This window comes from Rattus rattus, chromosome 15 (assembly GCF_011064425.1).
Source record: "Rattus rattus isolate New Zealand chromosome 15, Rrattus_CSIRO_v1, whole genome shotgun sequence".
NCBI lineage: Eukaryota > Metazoa > Chordata > Mammalia > Rodentia > Muridae > Rattus > Rattus rattus.
This window is the reverse complement of record NC_046168.1, coordinates 56,940,535-56,961,451: the sequence shown is the minus strand read 5'-3', so window position 1 is coordinate 56,961,451 and position 20,917 is coordinate 56,940,535. Positions and strand designations below refer to the sequence as shown.

The 20,917-nt window shown below is 46.3% G+C and overlaps 1 protein-coding gene across 3 annotated transcripts in view; it reads left to right on the top strand.

Annotated features, from left to right (window-relative positions):
- Dym (dymeclin) overlaps nt 1–20,917 on the top strand; it is a 279,741-nt gene continuing 258,824 nt past the window's right edge. For all 3 annotated transcript variants that reach the window (XM_032886079.1, XM_032886077.1, XM_032886080.1), the window contains exon 1: nt 1–103. The gene's annotated coding sequence lies outside the window, so the exon portion shown is untranslated. The remainder of the gene's footprint in view (nt 104–20,917) is intronic.

Below are 20,917 nucleotides of genomic sequence, written 5' to 3'. Positions count from 1 at the left end.
GGCCTAAGCCAGCGTGCACACCCGGCCCCCTGTGCGCCCGCGCTCTCGCTCCCTTGCTGCCTGCCCGCCGCGGCTGGAAGCGGAGTCCGCGCCGCTGACACAGGTGGGCTTCCCCCGGTGCGGCACCGCCCCGCGGGGTCTGTGCCGGGGCGACCGGCCGCGCGCCGGAGGGCTGCGGTTCGGGAAGGTTGGGCCGCCCGGAGCGGTGCAGAGATCGGCGGGCCTCGTCTGTCCGCCCCCTCGGCGCCCGGGTGTGCAGAACCAAGTGAATTGGACCCTTGGCCATCCCGCCCGGACCTAGGGGTTGCCGGAATGGCTGGAGCTTCCGGACACTCGGGACAGCCGAGGTTGGCTGGACAAATGGGCGTGTGGTGGGCAGGTCCGTAGTGTGTTGCGTGTCTGACATACACGTTTTTATTGCGATTTCATTCTATACCGTAAAAGACATGCTTTGGAACTATCCCTAAAGTACAGCTCACTAGCTTTTAGTCTGTTCACATGATCGTGCCTCCTTACAGCAATCCCTCAACATTTTTATCTCCTCGAAAGAGGTCTGTACCCATTTGCAATCGCTCCTACTCCCTCCTTCACGCCCTGCAACCATTGGTCTATTTTTTGCCTCGGTGGATTTGCTTGAGTCATTGGGTGTTAGCTGAAGGATGAAAAGGGCCACACTGGGTGTGAGGGAAGTGGGGTGATAAAGCAGGTGGAAGAAAGTACTGGACAACAGTGAAGGGATGGCTGTAATAGGGCTAGCAAAGCCCTACCCTGACTGGGGATAGAGGAAGTGGAATCCTTGGAAGTCTAGAGAGGAGGTTCTGGGCAGGAAGATGAGGAAATGGGAGTGGAGTTGATGGGGAGCAGTGTAACCTTCCCAGAACCAGGTGCTTGTGCCTGAGTTGAGGACTCAGTTTGTAGAAATAGGTGAATGGTTGCTGCAGAGGATGAAGCTCATGGGTTTCTAGAACGACTGTCCTGCTCTGGGGTTTTTATTTTAGATAATATTCTTGGCAACTCAGAGAAACTGTACAAGGGTGAATATCCCCATCTAGAAAATGGGGTACTTGGCTAAGCTCCCAAAGTAGCTGAGAGTTCAAGATCAGCCTGGTCTACGGCGTGAGTGAGTTTCGGTACAGCCAGAGCTACATAGAGAAACCTTGTCTCAATAATAAAACAAAACAAAACAAAAATCTGTGTCAGACTATGTTAAGCAGTCTGTACTTGGTTTGGTAAGGTCTTACTGCTTTGTGGAAAGGTTTAGACAGGCTGGTGCAGTGGTTCTCAACTTTCCTAATGCTGCAACCCTTTTAATACAGTTTCTCATGTTGTAGAGACCCCCCCACACACCATAAAATTATTTTTATTGCTACTTCACTGTTACGAATCGCAAAGTAAATACCTGTGTTGTTTGATGGTCTTAGGTGACCCTTGTGAAAGGGTCATTTGACCCTAAAGGGGTTCTGACCCACAGGTTGAGAACCACTGGAGGTATTAGTAGTAGAATTAGAATCCCTGCCTGGCATGCACAGGGCCCTGGGTTTGATCCTCAGTGTCATGAGGAAGAAAAAACAAACAAACAAAAAAGAAAACAAATATTGAACTAAGATAGTGTAGTTTCACGTACCATTCTGAGCTCCAGTGATGCCAGTTTAGTTCTCTCTACCTTCCCACTCATGCCCATTCTCTCATAATCAGCTTTTCAGTAACACCTGTAGGAGGTTGGTGTCCATCCCTCTTCTTTTAATATCTGTACAATACCATCGGCAAACTTACAAGGCTTACTTCTCAGTGTCATCAATGTCTAGAAGGACTTTGTTTTTAAAAGTTGTTATCCTTTGAAGTTTTATTATCTTTGTGGAAGAATAGAGTGCACGACAAGGGAGTGCTGGGCTGGGCAGGAACTGGGTACTGCTCTCCTTAAAATCTGTTTGATAGAAGGGGACTGAGCAGTCCCCAAAACGCATCCGTGTCTCACTCGATGAAGTAGAGTTTCCTCCCACACTGGAACATGGAATTCGGGGTAACCTGAATCTGTGTTCCCAGGTCTTGGTCACTCAGAATGGCTCCAGAATAAGGTATCAAATTTTATTTCCTTGAAAAACAAGCATTCGGTGTCTGCAGGGTCCCAGGAGCTCCTGCTGTCCTTCGATTCCACTTTTACAGAAGAGTATGGCTCATTCTGTGCAAAACAACACAAGGTCGCCACAATTGACCGTCTTTTGTTGTTCTTGTTTCCTCCTCCTTTTCTTCCTCCTCCTTCTTTTCTTCCTCCTCCTCCTTTTTGGATTTTTGAGACAGGGTTTCTCTTTGTAGCCCTGGCTGTCCAGGAACTCACTCTGTAGACCAACCTGGCCTCAAACTCAGAGATCCTTCTGCCTCTGCCTACGGAGTGCTGGTTAATTAAAGGCATCTCCTGCTCCTAAGAATCCATGTGATTGGGTCAGTTCCATACAGGTTATCCAGGTAAATCTCATATAGTATTGCTTGTTTTTAAAAATAGTAATAATAATATTAATATTAATATTATTATTGCTATCGATTTTTACTTGGGTGCTGGGGATCTGAGGTCAGTTCCTATTTGTGTGGCAAATACTTTTCCTGGCGGAGCATCTCCCCAGCCCCCACTTTCTTTGTCCTTAATTCAGTCACATCTTTGAAGTCTCTCCACTTCCCTTTAACTTCCCTAAAACCTTTTTATGCCACAGCCTCCAAAGTACGGGCTCAAGCCACCGTGCCTAGCTTTTATGGCAGCAACATAAACTTGAGTTACACAGATGAAATGTGCTCCCTCTGGAGCCTGTTATTCTGCCTCTCACAAACATGCTTTGGAATATTTTGCTCTGCTACAGATGTAACGAGAGTTCAGTATTTAAGTCAGGGATGCAGCTGATGGGCTAGTCAGAGAATGCTGGCCTTTGACTTTTCAGAGACTGTAAACAAACACTGAGAAGTACCTGTGGCACTTGCAGTGCCACTGTGGTAAATGAGCTCTTTAAGTGAGTAAGCATAAAGCAGTCCAACACCATGTGACATTCCTCCCCTCCTTCCCTCCTTCCCTTCCCCTCCCTTCCCCTCCCCCACCCCTTCCTCTCCACCCCTTTCTTTAACAGGGTCTGACTACATAGTCCATACAGGCTATTCATCATAGTTTTAAAATGTTAGATGCTTATAACCAGAATACACACCTGCACACACAGACTCACATGTACATACTCATACACACTTGCATACACACAATCTCTCTCTCGGGCAGTGCTTGTTCTCATGTACAAGGTGAGAAGACTAGGATTCTCCAAGACACCCCAATTCAGCAGGAAAAGAAGGTGCTCGAAGAGTGGGACTATTTGCAGTCGGGCTGAGTGGCGGGGTATTTGGACTTGAAGTTCCTTCTCAAGTACTATGACTCAGCCCTACACGGGTGAGTGCATGTGTCAGAAAGCAGAATGACAGGGTGGCAGCTGCTCCTCTCCTCCCTGGGACAGAGGTGGAAAGGATTTGTGGAAGTCCTCTGGTGTGCTGCCCTGCTCCACATTGCTAAAGAGCTGTAGAAATCACCCTGTCCCAGGCGTGAGGCACTGGCTCCTGATGATGACGCCTCTGAGAGGCTTTTAGCATCGAGGCAATGGCAATTATGAAGAGCTGCTCCTGTCTTCAAGCTTAATGTCCTCAGTATAAAGCAGAGCTTAGCTTTCTGAACTTGATGTTGTACTGGTGAATAGTTTACAGGTTATCTTTATATTATTTAAATACTTATATATCTAAATTAGAACTGATCAAGAGGATCGGGAATAAGCCTAAATATGTATATGTGTGTGTGTATATATATGTCTTTATGTGTGTGTATGTCTTTATGTGTGTGTATGTGTGTATATATATGTGAGTGTGTGTATGACTGTATGTGTGTATGTGTGTATATGTATGTATATATGTGTGTATGTGTGTATATATGTGTATGTGTGTATGTGTGTGTCTTTACCAAAAGGCCTATTCTTTCTCTTACTTTTGTATTTTGAAGTCTTTGGGAGAAAAATGTTTTTTGAGACAGAGTCTTATTGAGTAGCCCTGCCTGGCCTGGGTTTGGCTTTGTAGACCAGGCTGGCCTTCAACTCGAAGCGATTCTCCTGCATCTGCCTCCCAAATGCTGGAACTAAAATTGTGTGTCACCACACCCTGCCAATTTTATCCCAGTCTTTCAAAATTGTGCTCTAGAAGTGGCAGTCCCTCCTTGGGGCAGGTCATCACTGAAAAACCTTTTCTTCGTCCTATGATAGTATATTTCTTTTAAAAAATTATTGTAGATTTTATTTATTCTTACGTGTTGTATGTGGAGTTTTGTCTGCACGTATATCTGTGCACCGTGTACAAACAGTGCCTGCAGAGGTCAGAAGGGTGTGGCATCGGATCCATAGGGGGTTGTGAACTGCCATGTGGGTGCTGAGAACAGAACCCTGGGCCCCGGAAGAAGTCGGTGTCCTTATCCTCTGAGCGTCTCTCTGGCATCCCTGGCAGTGCACTTCTTTTCCGGTTGAGTTTGTCATTACATTTTATTTTATTTTTTTTCTAGGCAGGTTTTCACTGTGTAGTTTAACCTTGCCTTGATTTTGGAGCAGCTGCCCCAGCCTTCCCAGGGCTGGGATTACCATCCTGAAAAACTTGTCTTGGCCGGAACACTAAACCAGTAGTTCTAACCTGCGTGTTGGGCCCTTTTGGCGGGAATCAAATGACCCTTTTATAGGGGTCACTTAAGACTATCAGACGACACAGATATTTACATTCGATATGATTCATAACAGTAGCAAAATTACAGTTATGAAGTAGCAGTAAAAAATTTTATGGTTAGGGGGTCACCACATCGTGAGGAACCATATAAAAGGTCACAGTGTTAGGAAGGTTGAGAGCCACTGCTCTAAATGCACCCAACCTTGCTAATCTCAGAAGCTCTGCAAGGTTGGGTCTGGTTAGTACTTGGATAATCTTGACAACTCTTCTTCAACATATCTCAGGCAATCAGTTCTCACTTTTTTTCTTATACTTTCAAAGCCATCTGCTTACCTTTGGTTTTTCGAGACAGGGTTTCTCTGTGTATCAGTCCTGGTTATCCTAGAACTCAATTTGTAGACAAGGCTGGCCTCGAACTCACAGAGATCTGCCTGCCTCTGCCTCCCAAGTGCTAGAAAGAAAGGAGTGGACCACCCCGGCCAGCTGCCTTCTGTATCTTTTAGGATTGGGACTTAGTTACAGTAGAGGCTTCCACATGACACTGCAGTGCCTCTCCCACGATCTAAGTTCAGAGGCACACAGTAGCGGGTATGACAGTTTATGGTCTTGGGGCTGAGTGGCTTTTTTCTGTCATCTCTAGGGATAGACCTTGATCTTTAGGTCCTGGAGGACTTCCAGAGTTGGAGTAAAATATCCAGTAGCAGGGGATGGAGGTACCAAGAAGTGGCTGTCTACTTACTAGGAGACACTATTATAGAGATGCTATGTCTAGTTAAGGCAGTTTCTCGTACCAAACAGAAGAAGGGCTGGGGCAGCCTTGGGCAAGTAGTACTTTCTGCCTTGCTTAGTGAGCCTCCAGGCTAATCTCCACACTCACTGCAACCCCAGTCCTGCCATTTGTTTGCTTTGGTGTGTTATTAACAACTTAGTCCTCCAGACAGGGTCTTAATTAATAGCCTTAGCTGCTCTTGAACTCTTGATGCAGTCTTGAAGATTGATATCAAACTCTAGGAGATCCTTCTACCTCAGCCTCCTGAGGTTGCAGGTGTGAGCCAACCACAATTAGATATTCAACCCTTTTGACTTTAAATTTTCTTATCTGCAAAATGGGACTGATGTTCACTTTAGCTGCCCAGAGAGTAGATACTTTTTAAAAAAATATTTATTTTATGTATGTGAACACACTGTCACTGTCTTCAGACACACCAGAAAAAGGCATCGGATCCCATTACAGATAGTTGTGAGCCACTATGTGGTTGCTGGGAATTAAACTCAGGACCTCTGGAAGAGCAGTCAGTGTTCTTAACTGCTGAGCCATCTCTCCAGCCCAAGGGAGATACTTTTAACATCAATCAACCAATCTATAATCAATTACTTCTATATCTGTTTAATCATTCATGTGTCTGAACATGGAAACCTGACTAGGTGGTGTTGAATATATCTCTTCATTTCAGAATTGGGGTGTTGAGTTTGAGGTGTTTTGGGGACACCAGTGAACAATCAGATAATGTACCTGGCACTCACTAGAGAGTTCTGGACTGGGTTCATCAATATTTAAGAGTAGAGTTCACTGATGTAGAACTGGCAGGGATACATGAGTGATATGGTTATATTGTTTGGAGTAAGAATGCATGATCACTTTGGGTGTAGAGGCAAATGCCTTAATTCCCCCACAAGTAGAGGCGGGCAGATCTCTGTGTGAGGCCAGCCTAGCTTATGAAGTGAGTTCCATTCCAGGCCCTGCCTCAGTACTACTGTTGCTGCTGCTGCTGCTGCTTGCTGTGTAGTAAGTCTCTCTGTAGAGCACCAGGATCAGCTGATGGCCTTTTCTTTTCCCTTTAAGACAGAGGAGTCTTTCTTTGTAGCTCTGTCTGTCCTGGAATTCGAGGTGTAGATTAGGCTGGCTTTGAACTCACAGAGATCCATCAGCCTCTGCTTCCAGAGTGCTGGGATTAAAGGTGTACACCACTTGCTTTGGCTTCTTTAGAGTTCCACTTTGATTCCCACTAGCTTCTCTGAACTCTTTTTGGTCCTAGGATGTCTCACCTATTTTTCTATTCCTTCCTTCCCTGCTTTCCTGAGACAGGGTTTCTCTCTGTAGCCCTGGCTGTCCTAGAACTCTCTGAGATCTATCTGCCTTTGCCTCCCAGAGTGCTAGAATCAAAGCGTATGCCACCATGCCTGGTTCTACCTACTTTTCCTACTTCGGACTTGCCCGACACTTCTTTTCTGGTTTGGAGGTTTCTGGACTTGCTTGGGTTTTCTGGCCTGACCTTGGGGCAGTTTTCCCCAAGGTCAGCTATGGTTGGATCTTGAGTATCTCCCCCTCCATAGGTTAGAGGCTTTGTCTTCAGGGTGGTATTATTGGGAGGTTGTGGAACCACTGAGATCTGGAGCCTTGTGGGAGACCCATAGGTCAGTGGGGTATGCTTGTGAGGGTGATTATGGGACCTGGACCCCCACTTTGTCCCTGTGCTGTGACAGGAGCAACTTTGCTCTGCCATGGGCTCCTGCCATGATGTGCGGTCTCGACAGAGGCAGACATCAGAGGGTCTCTGAACTGGAACCTCTAAACCTGAGCCGAAATAGACTTTTCTTTTTAAGCGAATTATCACAGGTATTTTGTTACAGTGATACAAAACAGACGAACACTGTTTCAAATTGTTTCCACACTGTAACTTGTTTTCTTTTGAGAAAGGATTTGGAAGTGCTAATCCTCCTGCCTCAGGCTCTGGCTTGCCGGGATGGCAGTTAGCATGTACCAGAGTGATAGTCTTTATAATTAGTTTCTTGTGATTTATCTGATTGTTTTCCAGGTCAAATATCTTCCATTTTTATCAAACCAGTTTCTTTGAAAAAATACCTATTTTTGTATGTATGAGTGTTTTCCTGCATAAACCTGTGTCCACCATGTGTGTATCCAGTGCTCAGGAAGGCCAGAGGAGGGAGTCAGATCCCCTGGTACTGGAGTTACAGGGAGTTGCAAGCTGCCACATGAGTACAGGGAACTGGACGCAGGTCCTCTGCACAAGCAGCAATGTTCTTCTCTGCTGAGCCACCCCTCCATAATACTGTATTCTTGACAGTTTTAATCGTGGTCCTTGGTATATGGCTAGCCACACAGTGGGCACGCAGATATTTGTTGAACATTGGCAGATTGCTTTGTGTTTACACAAGTGTCTTGTGATGGATCTTGGGTACTTTGTTTGGTTTTCTAGCTCTGTACTGTTAATGGTTTATTTGAACTGTTTATTTGGATCTGTGATTCTGAAATAGTGAACATATTTTTCTCCAATTTATTTAAAAGTTAATTTTTTCTAATTAAACTAATACTTAGGTCTCGCTAGAAAATAATACTAAACTGAGCTGGTGAGATGGCTCAGCAGGTAACAACGCTTACTGCCAGAAAGGAGCCCACAGTGGAAGGAAAGACAGACCCTGAAAGGTGTGCTGACCCCCATGTGCATGTTTATACATGTGCTTCCCCTTTCTCTCTTCACACACACAGCACACACTGTACACATGGTGTGATGGTTTGTATATGTTCAGCCCAGGGAGTGGCACTATTAGAAGGTGTGGCCCTGTTGGAGTAGGTGTGTCACTGTGGGTGTAGGACCCTCATCCTAGCTGCCTGGAAGTCAGTATTCTGCTAGCAGCCTTCAGATGAAGATGTAGGACTCTCAGCTCTGCCTGCACCATGCCTGCCCAGACACTGTCATGTCTGGACCTGTGAGCCAGCCCCAATTAAATGTTGTTCTTTATAAGAGTTGCCTTGGTCATGGTGTCTGCTCACAGCAGTAAAACCCTAACAAGACACACAGTAATAATAATTAGAAAACATTTAAAAAGGAAATAATACTAACTAGAAGATAAATTATTAAAAACTGTATTCCTCTGATTTGTTGACTTTTGAGCACACCTGTGACCTGGCGGTAAGGTCAGAGGAGACTCTTCTGGTCTTCCTCGATTAATTTAGTGTTTACATTATCATCAGACAATGTACATGGGCGAATAGTTCCCTTCAGTCACAGTACCCCAGTTTGCTTAGTTTTCCATAAACTTACTCACTGAGGAATCCTTGGAAAGACCTGTGAGATCAGGCCCAGGAACGCTGTCACATGGTATGCAAGCTGCTGCTGCTTCTGTTCTATTGCAAAAGGTAACAGTCTAGAGCTTCCTGTCAACACTGATGGTCTTATAACAATTACTTAGAAGGTAAAAGCCTGGGGTTGGGGATTTAGCTCAGTGGTAGAGCACTTGCCTAGGAAGCTCAAGGCTCTGGGTTCGGGTCCCCAGCTCTGAAAAAAAAGAACCAAAAAAAAAAAAAAAAAAAAAAAGAAGGTAAAAACCTCGAGTGTCTTCTAACCTTCCACGTTGTTTGTGTTTATTATTTGCCTTCTGTTTTCCATTGCTTTCTTTCTTGACTGTGGACTTTCACTGGCTTTATCTTTTCTCTTTACTGTTGAATTTTGTTTCTGTTTTGTTGTTTTTCCAGGTTTTCTCTGTGTAGTCCTGGCTATTCTGTTCTTTTCCAGAATTTTTTATTTTATGTATATGAGTATACTGTAGCTGTCTTCAGACACACCAGAAGAGGGCATCAGATCTCATTACAGATGGTTGTGAGCCACCATGTGGTTGCTGGGAATTGAACTCAGGACCTCTGGAAGAGCAGCCAGTGCTCTTAACCTCTGAGCCATCTCTCCAGCCCAGTCCTGGCTATTCTGGAATCTGCTTTGTAGACCAGACTGACCTTGAACTCACAGAGATCCCTGCCTCCCAATGCTGGGATTAAAGGGATGGTCCACCACTGTTTGACTACTATTGTTTTTTCTCCTCCTTTTTTTTTTTTTTTTTTTTTTTTTTTTTTTTTTTTTGTTATTTTGCTTTGATTTCTGAGACAATAACTTAGTATGTCTTCATGGCTGGTCTGCATTAAGTATCCCTGATGAGCCTCAAACTTTTAAAGATCCACCTGCCTCTGATCAAAGCTCAGCTTTTTATTCTGTTTTTAATGTTAGGGTCCTTTTTTATTTATTGGTTACTCCTCGGCCTGCATACGCCAGTGTTTGCCTGTGTGTACTGTGTACGTGGACCACCCGTCTGTCTCCGCAGCACTGGAGTTATAAAACATTCACCCGTGCCTCTGGCTTTTCACACAGGTGCTAGGAGTCTTAACTCGGGTCCTCACCTCCTTCGTGGCAAGCACTTTCCTGACTGAGCCGTCTTCCCTAGACTTGGATGTTCCCATTTTTGCTGATACCCTGTTCTTGGTTGATGGAACAGTGTGTTGTTCTGATGCACCGTGACTGTGGTGGTTGAGAGAGAAAGCTCTTTTGCACCTTTCCTGCTTGGGTCTGACATCTGCTTTGATACTTTATGGTTCTGTAATTTTAGGGAAATTAATTAAGCATTCATTGCTTTAATGTTTTTTAGGCTAAGGAGTGGTAGGTATTTTGAAGAAAGGACCAGGTTATAAATATTTTAGTGTTGTAAAGGTAAATTGGAAGTTACCATACTAAGAGAGAAGACATTTCTATAAGTTTTTATTGAAATTTAAAATGCAATATCAGGAGTCGGGGATGTAGTGTTGGCATAGTGCTTGCCTAGCATACGGATGGTGCTGGATTCTGTCACTAGTGCTTTATAGCTTATAGCACATGCCCCCATCCCAGCACTGGAGGGGTAGAGTCAGGAGGGTCAGAAGTTCAAGGCCACCCTTGGCTACATAGCGAGTTTACGGCCAGCCTGGGCTGTGTGAGACCCCGTCTTAAGGATAATTGTTTTTTAAAGCTGGGTGTGATGGTGTATGATAGTAATCCTAGCCCTCAGGAGACTGAGGCAGCCAGATTACTAAATATTCAATTAAATACTGAATTCAAGGTTAGTCTGGCACACTGAGGCTCTATCTTCAAAAAGGAAAAAAGAACTTTTATTACTTTATTATCATAATCTCTTTTTAGATTGATTCTGTATGTATATGAGTGTTTGCTTGCAGGTGTATCTGTATATCATGTGTATACCAAGTGCCTGCAAACAGCAGAAGAGGGTGTTCTGTCCCCTGAAACTGGAGTCATAGGGCTACCATGTTAGTGCTGAGAACTGAGCCATGTTCTTCTGCAAGAACAAGTGTTCATAACCACTGAGCAATCTCTCTAGCTTATCATCGTCGTCACCACCACCACCACCACCACCATCATCACCATCATCACCATCATCACCATCATCACCACCACCATCACCACCATCATCACCACCACCATCATCACCACCATCATCACCACCACCACCACCACTACCATCACCACCACCATCATCATCACCATCATCACCATCATCACCAATCATTGGCAGTAAAGACTGTCAGTGATACAGGCTGGAGTGATGGCAGTGCAGTGATTGGAGTGTCTGTAAAGCACTTTGGGCCATCTACTGCTAGGCTGAGTTCATGAAGACATAATACCAAGTCTGCAGACTTAGCACATCTTGCATTTCTTCGGGTTTGTAATTTTCTTCAGCTTTGCCTCTTTTTGCTCCCCCCATGTCTAACACGGTCCGTTGTTGCACATCTCTAGAGGTTCTATTTCAGGTCGTCTCTGCCTCTCCGTGGATTTAGTTTTTGATTTTTTGTGATGCGTGTGTGTGTGTGTGTGTGTGTGTGTGTGTGTGTGTGTGTGTGTGTGTGTGTGTGTGTGTGTGTGTGTGTGTGTGTGTGTGTGTGTGTGTGTGTGTGTGGTGTGTGGTATGGTGTGTGTATGTATGTGTGTGTGTATGTGTGTGTGTGTGTGTGTGTGTGTGTGTGTGTGTGTGGTGTGGTGTGTGTGTGTTGGTGTGTGTGTGTGTGGTGGTGTGTGTGTGTGTGTGTGTGTGTGTGTGGTGGTGTGGTGTGTGTGTGGGTGTGGTGGGGGGTGTTGGTGTGTGTGTGTGTGGGGGGTGGGTGTGTGTGTGTGTGGTGTGTGGGTGTGTGCGTTTTGGGTGTGTGTGTGGTGTTTATGTGTGTGTGGTGTGTGTGTGTGATGTGTGTGTGTGTGTGGTGTGTGTTGTGTGTGTGTGTGGTTGTGTGTGTGTGTGTTGTGTGTGTGTTGTGTGTGTGTGGTGTGTGTGTGTGTGTGTGTGGTGTATGTATGTGTGTTGTGTGTGTGTGTTGTGTGTGTGTTGTGTGTGTGTGCGTGTGTGTGTTGTGTGCATGTGCATGTGGCGGTCAGGACAGCTTGTAGGATTCAGTTCTCTCCTTCGACCATGTAGGTTCCAGGGATTAGGCCGTCAGACTTAGTGGCACGCATCTTTACCCACTGAGCCATCTCACCAACCCCTGAGTTAATGTTTTCCTATATTTTTTCGAAAATATTCATAGCTATTGTTTTCCACACAGAAATTTTTGAGTAACTTTTCACTTTAAAGAGTCAAATGTTAAATTTTTCTCTGGACACAGTTCTTAGCTCTTATAATCCAATATAGTTTAATTGACTCACCATTTATTAATGCCTTTTGGTGGCGGCCTCATTCTCCCTGGTTATTTTTGGGGAGACATTGTGCTGTTAGTTTTCTGGTCCCTACTGACCCTGCTGAGCGCTGTGCAGTGGTGCAGGTTGTGGTATTGCCACAGACGCTCAGTCTGGTTACACCTCCCAGACCGTGCTCTTCTGTCCCTCAGACCAGTCTGGTAACACCTCCTAGACTGCGTGCTTCTGTCCCTCAGACGCTCAGTCTGGTAACACCTCCCAGACCGTGTGCTTCTGTCCCTCAGACGCTCAGTCTGGTTACACCTCCCAGACCATGCTCTTCTGTCCCACAGACGCTCAGTCTGGTAACACCTCCCAGACTGTGCTTCTGCTCCAGCTATACTGTGATGGCAAACAGAATCCTGGCGTCGAGTGAGATAACAGATATGGAAGGATGGCTCAGCCTATGAGAGCTCTTCTAGCTCTTCTAGCTTTCTTTTGAGACAGGGTCTCACTGTGTAGCTCTGGCTGTCCTGGAACTCACTATGTAGACCAGGCTGGCCTTGAACTCACAGAGATCTGCCTGTCTCTGCCTCCAGAGTGCTGGGTTTAAAGGAGTGCACTACCACATCTGGCCACTTCTGTATCTTTTTGACCCAAGGTCAAGATCCCATTACCCATACTGGGCAGCTCACAACTGCCTGTAGGTTCAGTTCTGAGGGACCCTTGAGACCTCTGGCCTCTAAGGGCAGCTGCACACATGTGATACACAGTTCACACAGTACACATAAATAAAATTTACAAAGGGGTGGTGGTGGAGAGATGGCTCATTGGTTGAAAGCCTACACTGCTTTTGAGGACTTAGCTCAGTTCTCAGCACCCACACTGGGAGGCTCACAGTCACCCATAACTCCAGCTCCAGAGGTCCTCACACCTCTGGCCTCCACAGGCATTGCACACATGTGCACATACCCACACATGTGCAAGTACAGACGTGTACATAGTTAAAAATAACAAAAAAATGTTGGAAGAACTTTAAAAAGGGGTATGAACTTTAAAAAGTGGTGTCTGTTTTCTTTTCTGTGTTTGTGAGATAGCCTCATTCTGTAGCCAGACCAGGGGCTCACACCCGCAGCAGTCCCCCGCCTCAGTTTCTCTTTGTGCTGGGCTTATGGGTATGAGCCATCACATCTGGACCTGGAGTAGCTGCTGTTGCTGTGTGTGCTCCATGGCGGTTTGTGCTGTGCTGAGTAGCAGGAAAAAGGGACAGCAGTGTCGCAATAAGACTCCACCTGTGGACCCTGAAGTTGTGATTTCATGTCATAACCGTGTTCGCTAACTCTTGGTAGCCACTTACAGAGTGTAACGTTATTATTCAGGCAGCGGGCTAGACTCCACTCTCGCAGCAGTTTGTCCTGGAGAGCTGGGATGCAGTCAGTCCTGCTTCACTGAACACTGAAGAGTGCAAGTCAGTGTGAGTGCACAGAGGACCTAAGGCACATAGAAGGCGCCCTGAGGACTTTCCTGTCATTACTGTGACTGCTTAGCATCTTTATCTCTTGGAGCATCTTGATTTAGATACTAAAGTTTCTCTCAGAGCAGGGGGTGGTGTTGGTATCGGCACATACCTTTAAGCACTAGGGAGGGAGATGCAGGTGGATCTCTGAGTTCAAGGCCAAGTCTGGTCTATAAAATGCATTCTGGGACATCCAGAGGGACATCCAGAGGGACATCCAGGGATCCACAGAGAAACCCTGTCTTGGAAAACAAAGCAAAACAATTTTTTTTTTTTGGTTCTTTTTTTCCGGAGCTGGGGACCGAACCCAGGGCCTTGCGCTTCCTAGGCAAGCGCTCTACCACTGAGCTAAATCCCCAACCCCAAAACAAAACAATTTTTTTTCTTTCAGAACGATCTGCTTCCTATGATTGCTTTCTCTGGTGTGTGTTGGTATCTCTGTTTTAGGTTAGAGGTCTTAACAGAAGTCTAACATTTGGTTGTCTTTTCCTAGTTAAGACTGAGACACCCCTCACACCCCCCCACCCCGCCCCCAAAATGATCGGAAGCTTGTTGTGTGTGTGTGGTCTTGCTGAGAGTGGGCTTCGCTGTAGGGGTGAGCAGTGGTATTGTGTGCTGGAGGAAAGACTGCTGAAGACTCTTGGTCCTGGGTTGCCATTTAGAGTCTTGAGTTGGGCTGGAGAGATGGCTCAGCGGTTAAGAGCACCCGACTGCTCTTCCAGAGGTCCTGAGTTCAATTCCCAGCAACCACACGGTGGCTCACAACCATCTGTAATGGGATCTGATGCCCTCTTCTGGTGTGTCTGAAGACAGCTACAGTGTACTCATATATAATAAATGAATAACTATTTAAAAAAAAAATAGAGTCTTGAGTTGAATCGTCCAGTCCCCTGCCTTGGCGCCTGGGACGCCTGTCGTGTAACTGTGGAGCCGGCAGGCTTCATCCTCCTGCGTTTACCCTCTACTCCATTGCCCTCCCCACCTTTGGTCTTAGAGTGTTAGGTCCTTGCCGTCAGCCTTCTGTCCCCATGTGTAGGCCCTACACCTTGTTGGGACTGTGACGCCATGTCTGTACTTCTGGAGTCCTCCCAGGCTTCTGGGTGGTGGGTTGTCTCACTCACATCAGTGTCCCTTCTGGCAGACTCCTGGGGTGGGCTTCCTCGGCCATGCTGGGTAGGGCTCTCTCCCCACTCTCATCCGTGTTGGCCGATCTGTTGGTCGTCATTCTCTGTGGGAAGACTACCCTTTACTCTAATGTCGCACTTGGAGCAGTCTTCAGAGACTTCCCCATTACTCCATTTCCCTAGTCACCTGGGTCAGCTATGAGATTTCTCTTTAAAGTCTCTGGAGTACAGATGGTGGGTGTGCACGATGGGAACTGACTCACTCAGGTTGTCCTCTGACCTCCACGCATCTTCACAGCACGTGGCCTTTCCCCATGTGCACACACACAAATGTATTTACATTTAAAAAGCATGTGTTTCATGTGTACACATGTGCCCGAGTGCATGAATGTGTGTCGTATACAGACAGGTACTGACGGAGGAGGCTCCAACAGGGTGTCGGGTGCCCTGGGCGTTACGGGTGGTTGTACTGCTTGCTGGGCTTGCTGGAAACCAAGCCTGTGCTCCCTGCAAGAGCAGGAAGTGCTTTTAGCCACCGAGCTATCTCTTTGCCTCAAAGTAAATACATAAAGAATGTAATTAAGAAATTTGGTTAAGGGGTTGGGGATTTAGCTCAGCGGTAGGGGCCTTGCCAAGCGGGCGAAAGGCCCTGGGTTCGGTCCCCAGCCCCAAAAAAAAAAAAACCAAAAAAAAAAAAAAAAAATAGAACCAAGAAATTTGGTTAAATGAAAGTACCAATTCCTTTGACCTCAGATTCTTCCATATTCACAGCCTCTTGCGTAGAAGTAGCTCCAGGAGGGATTCACCCAAATCCCCCGACCGACCGTCATAATGCCTTTCACATTAGCGTTGCTTCCTTGGTGGCAGAGTCCTGGTCTTGTTCTTAGTCACCTTTGCCCCCAGCATTGGCTGTCCGTCTATAGTAAGCGTTGTGGAGTGAATGCTTGGCTCTGAACGTGACATAACATGAGCTTGGAATGTGGATAGCACTGACAGAGGTATGGATGTTTGGGTCCTCATTTTGGGGTGCAGTGATGAACTTAATATTTATAAGAGCCAGACATCAAATCAAATATCCACTAAGTAAAGGTTTATGAGGTTAATGATTGACTTTTGATGAGAAGTCATGACTATGTGTGTACCCTTGAGTTGCTCACTCAGAGACACCAGCACAAACTGAAGCACACTGGGCTCTCCCAGGAGAGCACAGAGAGAACAGTTGGCTTCCTTTTTAAAATAAAGTGGTAGCGCGTTTGCTGCTGGGGGAAAGCAGAGCAGTGTGGATGGACAGAGTAAGAAGGCTTTCCTCACCCAACAGATTGTCAATCATTTGTCCATCTGTCCGTCCTCCCTCCCTCCCTTCCTTCCTTTTCTTTGCAATAGGGTCTTATTATGTAGCCATGGATGACCCGGAACTCAGACCCACCTGCTTCTGTCTCCAGGTAAAAAAATTAAAACGCAATTTTATTTCTTTATTTCTGTATATTTATGTGTGTGGTATGCACATGGACCTGTGGGGGTCTGGATCTCAGAGGACAGCATGGGGAGAGCCAGTTCTCTCCTTGCACCATGTGGGTTCTGGGGATCAAACTCGGGTGGCTAGGCTTGGTGGCAATGCCTTTACTAGGTCCCATGTTGCTGGCCCCTAGTCCTGTTCTTTAAAAGTAACCACTTTGGGGCCTTTGCGTTTCTTACAGGCAAGTTCTAAGTATCCTGTAAGAACTGGCATGCTCATCTGTATTGTAGACTCCTACTCCTGCCTACCTTCCTCTTAAACAAAAGCTTAAGTTACTGAGGTATGTGTCTTAGTCACTGAGTCACTTAGTTGCTGTGAAGAGACCACGGCCAAGGCAATTCTTATAAATTGTGGGCTGGCTTACAGTTTCAGAGGTTCAGTCCATCGTCATCATGCTGGGAGCATGACAGCGTGCAGGCAGATAGATAGACACAGAGAGATAAGCAGTGACAGACAGACAGAGACTAGGCCTGGCATGAGATTTTAAAGCATCAGGCCCACTCCCAGTGATACACATCCTTCTACTTCTAATTCTTTCAAATAGTGCTCTCCAGTGACTCAGCATTCAAATGTACAGGCCTGTGGGGCCATTCTTCCCGTCTACCACAGAGTATCCTCATATCACTGCACACGTAAGATCTGTCTTCTTTCCGAGTGCTTACCACTGTTTGTTTATACGGTGTAAGTTATACCGTTTCACTAGGCTCCGCACATCCTGTACTCAAGGTGGGGAGAATTAAGCCCGCAGAGATCTACCCATGCCCACATGGGTTTAGGTGACGATGTCTGTTGTTTAGGTTACTGTTGTAAACATGGTGTGATGGATTCACAGAGCTTGTCAGTTTATCTGTGAAGCCGGTGTTGCAGAAGCAGATGGACGGACAGCTTCTCCTTTATGCAGCTGGCCTGGAAGGCAAGTGATAACACACAAACGAAACACTAGGTGTCAGATGGGGACATCCCTTCGTCCTTGTTCTGCCTCTCTCCATCTACACATACACAGATCTCCAGCATTGGGGTCCATGCCCTCCCTGCCCCCTGCCCCCTGCCCCCTCCAATCTTAGTTTGGTGCTTCCTGTTATGAGCAGGGCTGGGGGAGGTCTAGTTTCCTGTCTTCCTTTGGGCACTGGCGGTGATGGAGTATGCAGGTAGAACGGGAGGGCAAGTGGACCCTTTGTTAGATTTTCTGGAACCCATGTGGGCATGGGTAGATCTCTGCGGGCTTAATTCTCCCCACCTTGAGTACAGGATGTGCGGAGCCTAGTGAAACAGAAAGGCTGCCTCGAGTTGTCACATTGATTGGTGCTGAGATCCCAGGATTCCAGGTAGGAGAAGGCCCGTGTCATCGTGTGTGGCCGTGGGAGCCTGGCCACCTGCTGAGGATGAGAGAGACTGTCCAGCCACTGAGCCTCCTCCTCCTCGGTGCCTCATAGGAGTTCTGGGAGCTAATCTGCTGTTGCCTGGGTACTCGAGTGTGGCCCTCTGTGTCCAGGGACCAAGGGTCTCTGCAAGGATGCTCTGATTGTTACTTACCAGGTCCTCACGCTGTTAGCAGTTGGAAGCCTTTACTAGTCTGATGGATAAAAATGGTGCTTTGTGACATTTTATATTTTTATATTTGTTCTTTTAATTTTTACTTACAGATGTGTTTATGTGAATGTATGCTGCCCATGTGTGCCTTCAGAGGCCAGAACATGAGCACTGGGAACAGAACTCAGATCCTCCGGAAGAACTCTTAACTGCCGAGCCATCTCTCCAGCCCCACTTTGTTGTTTTAAATAGCAGATTTCACTCTAATTTGAAGGTTTTTCATGTGTTTATTAACATGGGCCATGTCTATTTCAGCAAGCGTCTTTCTCTTTAGCAGAGTGCTGCAGGTTAACAGGGAGAAGGAAAAAAAAAAAGAAAGGCGTGATTCTTGGCTCTCAGGAGAAATCCACCTAGGAGACACATTTATATAATGTAGGAAGATGCCATTTCAAGCCCTGTTTTACATAATGAGAGCCGGAGGGGAGGGGCGGGATGAGGAGGTGATAGGAAAGCTGTGTGGGGGAGATGGAGTCGTCTCTGTGTGCAAATGGCGTTCTGTCGCTCCTTTGACAGACCGAGTGCCGCAAGAGCTTCTCGTTACCATAGGCACAGTTGGCAGCCTTTCTGCTCATCCTATGTCATAATGGAGACCCTACCTTGGATTTAGAGCAGCTTAGGTTTCACTGGAGAGACGGCTTGGTGGTTCAGAGCACGTGTTGCTCTCGCAGAGGATCTGGGTTCACTTTTATATGGCAGCTCACATGTATCTGTGACCCAGGACAGCCCTGCGAGTACCAGGCATGCCGTGGTGCACATCACATAGGCAAAGCACTCAGACACATTTAAAAATCTTATGGAGGTTAAGGATATTGATAGAAGTGAACTGGTCAGAGTTTGGGGCTAGAAGGAGAAGTTGGAAAGTATGAACAGTGTGGAAATAATTGGTGACACAGAGGACAGAATCGACCACTGTTAAGGTTGTAGAAGGAAGAGCTGAACACTAAAGTCTGGGGCATAGAGAGGGGAAGGAGCCAGGCCTCTCCTCTGATTGAGTGGTGGCGCTTTTCAAGTTCCATCTCTGTCTGTTTCTCCCCGGTAAGGGTTTGGGGAGTCCAGTCATAATAGAAGCGAGTGGTTACATATATGTGTGCACGTGTGAGTGTGCACGTGTGCATGTGTTTGGAATTCTTGGCCTGAGTCGTGGCAGAAGAGATGCCAATGGAACTCAGTTTTCAACTTCGAGTTCATTGGGCTGGGAGTAGGTGGGCCCTTCTGCAAGGCAGAGCGTCTTGGTGACCAGTTCTCTTCACGGCTAGCCTTGATCCTCCTTAGCATTAATCTGCCGTGCCCATTGCCTCCGCTCTGGTGAAGCTGGCGTGGCAGGGACAGCTGGTGAGACTTGGCTTTCACCCTAGGGCAGGGGCAACTCTCCAAGGCTGCGCTACCCAAGCTTCTGATAGTGGGGCTCTGGCTTCACTGTCTCCAGCTTCTGTGGTGCCCTTGAAGCCGCAGATGCTCTGGAGTCCCATTTCTCTTTAGCCCTTCTCCAGTTTTCTGCTTTATGGAGAGTCTTTGAAGCCTCTTGTGTCCTACGAGTCTATTTTTACTTTTTATTTTTAGTGTGGCTATGTAATCACTGACCTCTTCCTTCTAGCCAGTGTGAAAACTTCATGCTGATAACCAAGCTGGTCTAAGCAGTTTTTTATACTTACCTTTGGCTGTTCTGAAAAGTGTTTTCCTTTAAGTCAAAATAAAACCACACACACACACACACACACACACACACACACACACACACACACACAGATTAATGGTCTCATGATAGGAGACATACAGATAAAACACACTCTGTAAAGTACTTTAAAAAATGTAGTAGTAAGCATCAAATGGTTTAAATGGTAGTGTTTAACAGTTCAACAGGCTGTGGAGTGAGAAGCTAGGCATTGCTGATGCTAAAAGTCGGTACAACTGTAAGATAAAAGTAATGATCAGAATATTTATAAAAAAAAAAAAAACCCAACCCTATAAACTCCTTAAGTGCTTGTCAGCATAAGGGCTACTTAGTTAGCATTGGCCTGCTGTACCACTTGAAAAGGAACGGAGAGCTTCATACATAGACAGAAAATGACTTCCAATGGTTTCTGTGCCAACAAAGTAGAGGGGTTTATAGCCCAGGCAATGTAAACAGGCCCGGTACACACTTCTCTGTATGTGGAACAGTCCAGGACCTCTACCCAAGAGGAAACTGATGCTCTCTGACTTGAGACACTAAATGGTCAGGGAGTGGATCGATGATACCCTGTATTGTATATCCCTGAGACTTTGTATTTGCACCGTGTGTGTGGAAGAAGGCCGGCTTTCACTAGCAGATTCCACAGTAGTCTGTCTTCCCTGTTGGCTTGTCTCACAGGGAAGAGGATAGGTCTCTCTGTGAAACCTTGTTCTTTTGAAGATGAAGTATTCACGTATCTGATAAACTCGCAAAGTGAACTGTTTTCTCTGATTACTCTCCTGAAGCAGAGCCTCTCACAGCCCAGGCTGACCTGACAGCTGCTCTGCGTCTTGAACGACTTATTCTCCTGCATCCGCCACTTACAGTGCTGGGGTTGGCTACAGATGTGAACCACCATGCTTGTTTTATACAGTGCTGGGGACTAGTGTGAGCCTTCTGGCTTGCCGTGCAAGCAGTTTGCCAGCCATGCTCGCTACTGCAGGGAAAGAGAACTAGCATTGTGTTTCGTGGGAAGCACACCGGCGTGCTTCTCATCTCTTTTGGCCTGACATTATCTTCATTAATTTAATAAACCAGGGGTTGGGGATTTAGCTCAGTGGTAGAGCGCTTGCCTAGCAAACGCAAGGCCCTGGGTTCGGTCCCCAGCTCTGAAAAATAGAAAAAAAAAAAAAAGGCTACAGCACTACTCTTGAGTGGGTAGAAGAGGACAAGAGCTGTTTTCCACAGCATTAATGGCTAATGGTTTGAGAGGAGAGTTCGAGTACATATTTTCGGAGACCCCAACACATATTTTGCTTTCTGGAGAGGATTGTTTATTTTATTTTATTTTTTTTTTTTTTG